Source organism: Lolium perenne, chromosome 1, assembly GCF_019359855.2.
Source record: "Lolium perenne isolate Kyuss_39 chromosome 1, Kyuss_2.0, whole genome shotgun sequence".
Classification (NCBI taxonomy): domain Eukaryota; kingdom Viridiplantae; phylum Streptophyta; class Magnoliopsida; order Poales; family Poaceae; genus Lolium; species Lolium perenne.
Genome location: NC_067244.2, coordinates 126,939,123 through 126,950,892, shown reverse-complemented (window position 1 = coordinate 126,950,892; position 11,770 = coordinate 126,939,123). Strand labels below are relative to the sequence as shown.

Below are 11,770 nucleotides of genomic sequence, written 5' to 3'. Positions count from 1 at the left end.
TCTTCTCGGGACGCGACATAGCTCGTTTCTTCGTCTTGATGAGGCATCCAGGCGCCTAGTATTACATAGCATCGGGTGCACGCTTGTACTACTCCATGCAGCGTACGGTTTTGACGGCTTTAGGACTACTAGATGACCCGTTGCGCTATCGCGCAAATGGTAAAATTATGTTAGAATTTGAACCATAAGTTTTGGCTTAATCTAGTATTAGGAATTAACCTGGAATTTAATTGTTTTAGTATCTTGCAGATACTCCATTCCATCGTCCATCGTGGTGCTGCATAAGATATAACAATTTAGTATGATTTCACACTATTTTTCTTCAGTTTTTTTGCTTTTGTATAAGCTCCCCACCAAATTATGGCTATTGTACCAAAACAAGTAGCATCATGAAAGAAGCATAATAACATAATTACTAATTCCAAGAATAATGCTTCTACTTATTGTGAGTAGCAAGACAAAAATAGTTAGGTTCGAGATTTTGTGTGCCATAACCGATACAAAGCGAACCATAGACTTACACATGTTCGCCCTGCGTAAACAATTTTCACCACTATTCTCAGCTGATACCGCCTATCTCCCCATTCGGTTGTGTTAACAACCCTCACTACCCCTCCGTCTTGATCTGCTACACTCACCACTATTCTCGGCTGATACCGCCTATCTCCCCATTCGATTGTGTTAACAACCCAGTCTATTCCTTTTAACATATCTCGCTACCCCTCCGTCTTGACCTACTACACCTTCCTCCATTCTCTCCGTCTCATCTAATCCGCTAACCAAGTAATCAGTATGGACATTCACGTCATCAGGAACAACCATCCACGCCATCCGCTGCCAGCCCCAAGATTTACCTAGCACTTGATAGATGACAAAACAGATTAACCATTTTAGGCAATACATTTAGAGAAATAGTAGATCTTAAAGAAATGTATTTCAGAAATAACAATAACGCAACCTGCTAGAAAGTCATCAATGCCGTTAGAAAACAAAATTTACACTTTGCAGATTAAGGTAGGTAACTTCATGATGTCAGCATCAGAAAAATGTAATTTCACTTCTCGTAAACCTAAATTAAATGTCCACTTGAATACTCCATCATGCATTTATTCAACTTGTGACAAGTAAATAACCAACTATGGAAATTCCTTGCATTTGTCTCCTTTTCTTGAGACGTAAGAGGCAGTGCAGGTTGTTGTCATCCAAGATATCGGTCATATGACTGCTAAAGTGCTAATGACAACTTTATGTTTTTACAAGGAGTATATGAGACTAACAAAATTACCTAAAAAAATCTTATAGAGAAACAACCAAATATGAACGGAAACCATGCAATAGCAGAAACATAAAGATTGGAGTTACTTGTTACAGATTCGAGTCTGAATCTTGCAGCTTTCCTCCCCCTTCATAACATTATCCTAAGTGTTGTCCCCTGGCTATTTTATGCTTCAGTACACGTCTTCATCTTGTCAGTTCATAATAGGAAAGAAGATAAACCTAAAAGCTCATAATTTAGCCTTTCATCTACCGCAACTACTTCTCAAGATCAATATCACATAATGCCTATTGTCAGCAAGTCTATCTACATAATTTTTAAGGTGGGCAGCAGAAAAGGAAGGGAAATGAGATCTGGAGCACTATACCTGAGCCAAAATAAAAAAATGTGCGGTCATATTACCATTTTAAAGTAACCTATATCGTAGCTAAAAGAGTTCTAGATCTCTATGAGAAGCCGACATGTAAATTTTGGAATTAGATTTACCGTGCTTACCAAGCATAGAACAACAGTAGAATAACTCATACAACAATTACGGGGAAATAAGTTAGACATTGCTGAGTGTCTAGTGCAAAAATAAGAACTAAACAGTAGAACCCATATTTTCAATTCTACATCATAAGTGGTCATTTTACATTCAAAACACATGTTGAGCACTACAGACGTGATAACCCAACTCACATTTAGGAAATAGTGACTTCTATTGCACAATGCAAATCTGAGTAACGACATGGGCTCTAGTTGGATGAAAATGAAGGTCAAAGATTACCTAACCCTTAAAATCAACCAAAATAATTAAAAACAAACAACTTACATGTGGCATGCTATGATGTGAATCACGAGCCCATATGAAGGAGACAAGCCTAGGATAACTGAATGACTTCAAAATATAGTAGTGTACACAAAGAAAAGCAAACCATCATCTTTTGCAGGTTTCCCATAAAGATGGGGCTTTGGAATCTTGGATGCTACTACATGTATGTCTATTGCAGGGAAACCCATGCTCCAATGAACTTCTAGCGAACCCTTCTCCAGAAGACCAAGCCAGGCTTCAAACATTTGGTGCATGGTTTACAGCTCTACATTCAGGAAGATAACTTTTGTATGCGCATATATAACGTTTTTCGAATAAAACAAACAAGATATAATGGGGAAAATATACTATACCTTGATGGCCTCAACCGATTATTATTGAACTTTTTACCATCTTCGTAATATCAGAAGCGTTTCTGACTTTTAGAAGTCCCTGACTTGAAATAATGTAATGCATTGTGCTGCTTGGAGCATCTATTATGGATGAATTGTGTGTGCAACCCAATGCTGAAAAAGATGCATATGTATTTATTAGCTAGGAGAAAAGTTATGCGCCAAGATTTGTAGATTGTCTCAGGGTCTATTCGGTTCCCTAGATTCAGAAAGCCCATCGTGACAGACGGATCTGAGGTAGAGGAGAAAAGTTATGTGTGTTCTCTTTGGTTCCCAAGTTATGGCCATGAGGTACCTCCCGGAGGAAAACGAGCCAGAAAAGCCATCGTGACAGATCTAAGGCAAAGGAAGGGTGAGTCTCAGGGGAGGAGATGTTTCCTAGGCTCATACCTATGTCGGTGGCCGCTAGGCAACCGGGTCGACCGAAGATGGCCGTCGTTGTCGCCATCAGCGCTACGAGGAAGCGGCGTCATCTCTGAGGAGAGTTGTCGGAGCCGCGGCGGACCTGCCATGTCGGTGCAGAGCCGTCAGGAGGAGATGGACATGGTTTGCGTCATGGCTCAGAAAGCCTCCCACTGGCCTCTTTCCCTTTCCCCATGGCCTCGCTGCTGCTGCGCCTTCCCTGGTCCTCCTCCCTTGCCTGCTTGTCCAAACATCTTCGCCTCCCCTATAGCCGGCAAAGAGACGCTGGTGACCGCTCAGCTGCGTCGTGACCCACGCTCGCTCCCGCGCCGCCAGCCTTCCCTCAATTAACGCCTCCACCTAGTTCGCTCCCGCTAAGTACTCCCTCTGGGCTATCATATCATTGTAACATTAGGCTTTAAGACGTTTCAAACAATGATGGCTAAAGCACTCAAGAATGGAAAGCAGATGAGAACCAGAAACTCAGAACTACGCACTAACCATGCTTTAATATAGGCAATCTGCAAAGTATCGGATGGCTAGTACAGATTTGCAGCAATTAGTATTCACTCATTCACATATGGGAACAAAAAATTACCACCTTCGGAATTTTGTTGCCTTTGTCTTGATTCTTGAGTCTCAATAAATTTTCCAGTAACCAAAATACATGAAAAGTGAGTTGATAGCTCCTACAATGGAACAAAGAGCTAAAGCAGTGAAAAAGGACCAACAAATTCAACAATTAAGAACTCCATGTGTAACACATGCATACACTTGGCATCCGAAAACTCCAGTTCCTACCAAAATAAGGAGCAACTGGAAAATAGTAGTACAATTTTGACACAAATCCAGGAGAATGTGGAGGGAAAATAACAGTGCATTCTTCAAGCTCAAAATGCCAACATTTCTTTTACATAACAAATGTTTGAGACATTGCACACCACATTACAGTTCCAAGATGCTACCTAAAGAAAGAAACAGGAAACACAAACAATAGTCTGACGGATTAATTTCAAGCTTAATCTGTCATCCTTGCTATAGGCACAAACAACCATCATCATATTACACTACAACTTAGAATGATCTGGAAAATAAAAGGAACTGAAATCTGACACAAATGGGCAAAGAACATGAGAAATGACATGCATGCTACCTCGTTACTGCTAGTCAAGGTTTACCTGCATGCCGTCGATGCCATCCGGTGCCATCAGTGGCAGAAAGGAAGAACCATGGCCGTGACACCCGCCTCAACCATCGAAGCACATCAACATATCCTTCATCCTCCCTTCAGGTCATACCTCTCAGTGTGAGCTCCACCATCTAATTTCTTCCTCAATAGTGACCCCTATTTTTGAAACGGAGAAAGTAGATGTAATCCAATTAAAAGGGCCAGTGATAACTAAATTAGCTAGGTTGCTCATAGCTCATAATACATGCATATTGAAAAGGAAAGCTCAAAACAAGCATACAAACATTATCTATGCTGCTCTTTATACCTGAATCATCCTTTGCCGCTTTTTGAGATTTATTCAGACCGAACGGTCTTGCTAACCATTTAACTGCAATGGGAGAAAACAACAGTACAACTTAAAATAAAGATCACGTTCCTGCGCAGGCCTACAATTCATGCAACACCAAAAAACCACAGGAAATATGCGAGAAGCACAAGATTTAGAAATAAGGGTTCATATCGCATGAGCACATACACACATCTCCTCCTGCACTCCTCTGATCACCACGAGGTCCACCACCACCATGATGTCCTGCAGCCTAAGCAACGAAAACGGTCAAAGTAAAAAATTATAGAGATGTCCCAAAAGGTCAAATTAACGCACTCCAGCGAAGTATGTTAACATGCCGACATCCCTTACAAAAATGTAATTACAGTATGTCACTTGCCATTCTACGCTACAGGGATGAAAAGAAAGGAAACATATTGAAAGTGACACTGAGAAAGGAATCACTCGTACAAGCAATACTAAATCTCAAAATCCTCTCGAACTAATGAGGATCATTTTCTCATGGCAGCTTGGATAGAAGTATTAGCACAATACCAGATTTGGAACAACTGCACCTTCCAGCTCTGCATATGATCTACTATAGTACAGTTAGCTACTGCTGGCAAAAAAATACACAAATGCCTTCTCTCTTCTCCCAAAGTAAAATATGGTTCAACCAAATAAGCTCTTTACTGTAAATTATATTCAGTCAAGCCTGTAAGCAACATACACAAGCCAATCAAATCGGTTGTAGGCTATCAGGAATAGGAGCTTAATTACATGCCCTGTTCAGAAACACATGCACGAGTTAATCTCACAGACTTTAAGTAAGAAATTGATTCAGTTGTCCTTGTGGCCATGTACCCTATCAGGCCACCAAACTGCAGAACAAAGGCATCCATCTCGGATCAAACTGTAGAACCACACTGTTAATGATTAACTGCAAGAACTTAAAAGAACATCAAGCCATCTACCCTATCAGGCCACCAAACTGCAACCTAAAAGTCGCTACCCTAATCTGTCCTCTACTCGTGAAGGTACTAAACTGAAGATAGTGCGTGTCTGGGCATGCATATTTGTCTGACGGGCTATGAACTGAGAACAACAAGAATTGAGAGGATTTTGAGATTTAGTAAGAAATGCTCCATGGAGTAAGAAATTATTTTGTTGAGCTCTTCCTCCAAAGCACCTTCCTGTGACTCTTCTCTTTGCTCCAATCCATGTCAAAGCATCAAAAAGAGCACCAAATTATCATCAACACCAACAATTTTAATGAGCTGAATAACATACTGGATCTAGAACAGATGAGCGAGAGCTGACTCCAATCTGTTTGCTAGCCATCTGGTGGAGGCGAAGTAAATGTAGAAGTCAAACGAACAGGAACCGTACCTGGCTCGAGGTGCTCGCCACCGGCGTTGCTGGGTGGCGGTCACTGGGACGCTCTCACCCCTGCCCTTCCTTGACTCACACCAACTGCACCACCGTTCCCTGCAGTGCAGCTGAAAAGTGAGAAATAACAGTGAATCAAACTACTCTATAAATAATGCTATGTAAGAACTGGGTGAGAGGAGAGGATCTGGCCAGAAGGGATTCGTACAATAGGCAGCGAGGTTGATATCATTACAGATTGTATTAAAAGTAGCACAAATGAAATTGCACAAATAAATCTAAAATATATAGGATTCTTGACATGATTGACTCGAACTAATATTTTTCAAGAACTAAATCGCATAGCTTACAGAGATCAATCCTCCCCAAACATCCTTGGAATTTTATCGAACACCTTGTAGGCCTAGAGAAACAAGATCTGCACAAACAAAAATGAGAAGCTATAGGAGAAGTGTACATATGAAGCAATGTTATTCTTTTCACTAAAAAAATATACCATGTTCATTGCAAAGAACAAACGCGATGGGTAAGTAATTTAGGGTTCCAATCCAATGGAAAATTGAGGACAACGATTTGGAAAAATACAATAATGGTGATAGTGGCATACCACACTTGGAAATTTAGCCAATGTTCAATGACAGCACGGTCCTGCGCAGAGGTAAAACCGAGGCAATATTGTTTGGATGCCATGCCATCAGCTGTAAGTGGTATTTTCTCATAAAAACATGTCAGTAACATTATTAAGAAGTAAAGAACAGATGCAAACCAATATGCAGCTTTATCTTATGGTGTCCAAATTGTATGTCTGATCTTTCTCGGATGGTCGATATATCAAGTAAAAAATACCTGCGTGTTTATGTTTTCGACCTAAAGTGTTTTTCTTTTGCTCTAATTCTTTCAAGATTTTTTTTCTCTGTGAAAGAATGGTTTAGTTGTAATGAAGTTTCTTCTTGGGCCTGTCTTGTCTTGGACGGCGTACTGGATAAATTATCACACTATATAAGATCAAATTTAGCTATTTGTTCTACCTCTGCCACCCAACATATGTAACTACTTTTATAAGTAGAATGAAAAAGAATCGCAGGCGCCATGAACCGGTCATAATATTAATTCATTGCATACAGTGATAAAGGCAAGACTTTAGGCGCCTATTTATTTTGCAATTATTTAACTAAATACAACCAACACAAGGACTAATGAGGGATCTGGGAACCAAATAAACTATAGATTCGGTAGTTCCCTTAGGAGAAACACACACTCATTTCCCTGTCATTGTTGCATGCACAGCTTGCCCACTCTCAACAACAATAATGCCATTTTCATGAAGTGCATTCATCAATCAGCTTACCCTTAAGTTAACTAATATGTATTATTGGTTTTAAATAGCAAAACGGAAAACTAACAGGGATAAGCCACCTGCCTCATATAGCATTTAGCTGTGTCCTTTTCGTGTTTCTCAACTGATTAATCCATGCAAAAACTGAAACATATAAACGAAAAACAAATATTAAGAAGAACATGATAACTATAAGGAACTGTCTCGAGTTACCTTTCATGCTGCTGATAGGGCATCAAGCCATCAACTATCATGCCAAATAACCAACCAACAATTAGAAAGCTGAGCAATATAAGCAACATTCATGTTTGGGAGCAGTGAAGTACAATTTGAAGCATCTGTTGTCACAAGGACCAAGTTTAACAGAGATACATTGACTGAGTGATACTTGGGACACCATGTCAACGTCATTGAACCAACATACTTTTTTAATAATATAATCATGTAAGATGTTTCAAGAGGCATAAAATCAGTTTGGGGGCAGTAACTTTAATCTTGCATGGAGCTCACCTGGAGCTTAGACCATGTTTGTGAAATGTCATTATTCCTACTTAATGAAGTGTATACAGAACTGTGCATTACTAATTAATACTAATACACAGTTCGGTAAGCAATCCACAACAGTATGAGCACGATCAAGAAAGAAGAAAAAATAGGAAAAAAAGAGCAACACACTGATTTGGTTAATTGAATGGCACTGAAGTTTGCAGGGAAGGGAGACAAGTTTGCAACTCTGTGCTCACCATCAGCTGTCAGGTAGCAAGAATTTATGCATGCTCCTCTTTATATCTTCTTTGCATCTTGATGTTGTCTGTCTCGATAATCACCTTGTGTGCTCTATCCCGGCTCTTTGTTCAGTTACATACCATGATTGCTATATCCCGGCAAGCAAAAGCTCTCAGCAGTGAGGACATCTGGAATATTACCATCTACAATCAAAACAAAGTTAGTGATGGCCACTTTGTTCATTTTGTCAGCAGATCACATTACAGTCATTTGTACATTATCCAAAGACTATACACGCTCATGTGATTTACATGAAAAATGGTTTATGAAAGTATATTTAAAGACAAGCGAATATTTGGTGGCCACCTAATTTGCAGACATACATTCATCCATACGGTTCAGTTTCCATGACATTAAAGAAAACACAAGTCCTGATTCTAAAGGAGACGCTGAAGTGTAAGCTAAAGAGGACTTAAAAAAAAAGTAAACTGAAAATAATTTTCACTGAAGATTGTGAGGGCATTAGCTTCATTGTAATCTACGACAAAAGCATGTACATTTTTCAAAAAAAACTGTTGTCTTCTGGCAAGATTCAGTAATCCAAGATATGTGGTGGAGATTGAACCTAGTAAAACTTACTCAGAACAACGTTCTGAATGCAATATATCTATCCGTAGCTATATAACTTTCCTATATTTACTCAGAACATGTTCTTGAAAAAAGGAATTAAGACAACAAATTAGAAGCAATTATGGACTATAAAAAGTAGGGAGCATTGTACAATGATGAAGTTTCTGCTCTTAGGATGTTTGAACAAAATACAATTAGAACTGCAACAGTTATAGCAAGGAATTTAGAACATTTGCTCTGTCAGTAAAGGTGTAGCATTGTAGCAGTGACGGAGTTCTCTAACAGGATTCTGGAGACCTTTTGATTAGGATATCTAAGTCGCAATGTAACGAGGACTGACGTAACAAAATTCCTGCAAGGAACACATATCATCATTACCAAGCCCTCAAAGATCACCAGCCACAATTGTGCAAGAAAGAACTAAACATTAACATAGTCTCATCTTAAGATGATCATTTCCAAGAGCACGCAAAATCCAGCTGTACATAAGTACAAAGCCATCCTTTTTGATAGGTGTGCAATCAATGATAGGATCTAATCTGCATACGTGTTAAGCAGGTCCAACTATTTGTCCGTTAAGATGTTAATGTTCATTAAGGAACCAATCGAATCATACTGTCCAACTTCAACAGATGAATGTTGACAGCCAAGCATATAGTGTTTTGCAGGAAACGTAGATATGAAATGGCAAAAATGATGGGAAGTGAAGTAGGATATACCTATGCTTATTTTGCGAAGTCGCAGTTTAGTTGTAGCACATATCTGGTTTTATTCTTCTTCCCACTCGGCCTAACAAGCAGTACAAAAAGTGTAAGGGTTGATACTTTAAATATTCTTTCTATGGTGGATTAGTGTAACATAACCAATTACCTATCTATGTCAAACTTGGAGAGATGTGGCTTCATCGAGTTCCCCAACCCCATAGCCCCTCATGCATCCACAAGCCATTTCTCCCTTGCTTTCTTCTGCAGTCATGTTCTTGTTCCAACTCCAAATTTCTCCATGCAGTCTGGCAAGTAGTAAAAACATTACAAAGGCCTCATACTGTGATATCTGTCGAGGAAAGGTTAATGTAATAGAATTAATTACCTTCTTACTCTCAATCATGAAGAGATAGGGTTCCATCCTCCCCAGGCATCTAGAAGCTCCTTATCCCTTGCTCGTCAGCACTTTTCAGCATGGAAACCCGTAGTCAGTGATGGCACCTCACCTTAGCGAGAAGGATTCACATCCTGGTATAATCAAAGAGGAGGAAAAAACACAAATTAACATGTCAAATCGAGAAAATCCATCTAAAATTCTAGAAGTAAAGATAGGAGATAGGGAGTTGTTGATTGCTTGCGTGCATCCAGCATGCAGTTTCAAGCAGCCGCCCCCCTGGCATGAGTAACGAGAAGAAACTCGTCCGAAAAGTGAAGACGAACATGCCGGGGGGTGATGCCTATGCGAGCGCCAAGTGAGACGGACTAACCGGCGGGCTGGTGCCTGTGCGAACGCCGGTCGCCATGCACCCGCAAATCCGTGAACGCATCACCCACGGCGGAAAGCTGCGGTGGAGGTCGCCTTCCAGGGCGCTGGTGATGGGGACCGAACTTTGAGGACATGCCCTCCATGGCGCTGGCTGGGGCGCTGTAGCAGCGCTGGTGGGCGAGTTGTAGAGGCGCTGGCGGCGGCGGGGAGAGGAGAGAACGAGATTCATTGGCCGCGCAGGAGCTCCTCCCGCCGCTGCTTCGATTTGCAGAGCTCGAGGCGCCGGACGGGGGAGGTAGCGGCACCCTGGAACGTCGTGGCTGGCCTCCTCCACCTCCGGCCCAGCGCCGCCGCTCGAGAGCCATAGGGGGAAGAGGAGAACCAGGGATTGGGGAGGAGAGGAGACGCGCGGATTGGGCGCCCCGTGATCTAGGTTTTACTACCCCACGCGCATAGGAGAAGGAAGGTGACTTTGACGAGCAGGCGTGGCTGCCTCTGACTGGTGGGCTCCCCACACAACCGGTCCCATAAGTCATTTGCTCGTTTCAGAGAGAAGAAAGTGCAGAAAAAGTTACAACATCGGACGGTTCCAGTGAAATGTGGGAAGAGCAATTTACTGTGCCGCACCAAACGAACGAACCAGATTGTTTTGCCCCTCTCAGACCCCCTAGATGGCTGAGTAGTCTTGGAACATTTATAGGAAGAATTCAGGTATAGCCTTTGCCTGGCTTTTGCAAGGACGCGCGGCAGTGAAGGCGACCAGATGACGGATTGGATTGTGACAATCTAGCCACGCGCGCAAGGACGAAGTTGGTGTCGAGCCTCGACGCGCGTACAGCTAGAATTTGTTCTGTGATTTTTTGCTTATACCATGTTGTGACTATAACTAGTCAACTAAAGTCTCTATGGTCATTTAGTTTTTGACTTGTAATATCACTTGATGTTTTGATTGATAATGTTTTATCGCTATGCATGATTATGGCCATTACTGCTTTCTTAGTTGGTCGCTCCCAGTCTTTTACTAGCCTTCGCTTTGTGCTGAGTATGAACTCTACTCATGCATCCAACCACCATGAAACAAAGTTTGCCAATTGTGTTCATCATATCTACCTAGTAGCATTATTGCTATTCCAAGTAATTCATCATGTTTTTATTTAACTTCCAAATTAAATTTTGGCATGAGAAAATTAGTCAGTAAAGCTCTCACGAAGTTAATGGCACATTTACTTTCTTGCACTTAATAAACTTGATAATTGTGCCTATCTTATGAAGTTTATATGTTTGCAAATTGCGAGTTGGAAGTTAGTATAACCATGTTTTCATGGGGAACACTTTCGACATTGCACTTATATTTAGTTGATGTCATGTTCTTTTGTTTATGGATGCCTAGCAGTGCGAAATAAAATGGAAACTTGTAGGTCCATGGAGTTTGTATATGAGTTAGAGAAACGCTTGGGCCGCTAATCTAAGCCATGCATCATTCATGGTGGAAATTTACAGCTGAGCCATAGTGAGCATTCTATGAAGCTTTTGCAATAAAAAGCTAAAATTGCTAAGATGGTCATTGTATGTTTGTCTTGTCATTTTGGCATGTGATTGCTCTTACAAGAGTACCTCCATATCGGCGGGCAAGAGGTACCCCATTGGCGGTTCTCAATGATACATGTATACTTACAATGACAAGAACTTATTTGGGACCTAAGTTCAGTAGCATGAGGTTTAGGTACTCGCATTCAAGGGGCATGAGATTTTCAACTTGTGATTTGCAAGCATATAACTCATTTTTGATTCACATCAACTTTAACCATTCAAGATGCTTATGATAGGGGCAATGAG

General features: G+C 40.9%; 1 long non-coding RNA gene across 39 annotated transcripts; it reads right to left on the bottom strand.

Moving 5' to 3' along the window:
- Nucleotides 1-390: 390 nt before the first annotated feature.
- Nucleotides 391-10,556, bottom strand: LOC127301491 (uncharacterized). 39 transcript variants are annotated; one of them, XR_011742305.1, is made up of 14 exons: nucleotides 9,936-10,556; nucleotides 9,554-9,696; nucleotides 9,335-9,473; nucleotides 9,184-9,253; nucleotides 7,852-8,037; nucleotides 7,322-7,355; nucleotides 7,193-7,252; nucleotides 6,380-6,470; nucleotides 6,123-6,190; nucleotides 4,591-5,871; nucleotides 4,381-4,443; nucleotides 2,873-4,229; nucleotides 2,444-2,596; nucleotides 391-2,355 (listed from the first exon to the last, which is right to left on the bottom strand). It is a non-coding gene; the product is annotated as an uncharacterized lncRNA (long non-coding RNA). The 39 variants fall into 39 exon arrangements; XR_011742316.1 differs by having other exon boundaries at nucleotides 391-860; nucleotides 1,363-1,436; nucleotides 2,091-2,355; nucleotides 6,380-8,037; XR_011742320.1 differs by having other exon boundaries at nucleotides 391-860; nucleotides 1,363-1,436; nucleotides 2,194-2,355; nucleotides 6,380-8,037.
- Between the last annotated feature and the right edge of the window lie 1,214 nt (nucleotides 10,557-11,770).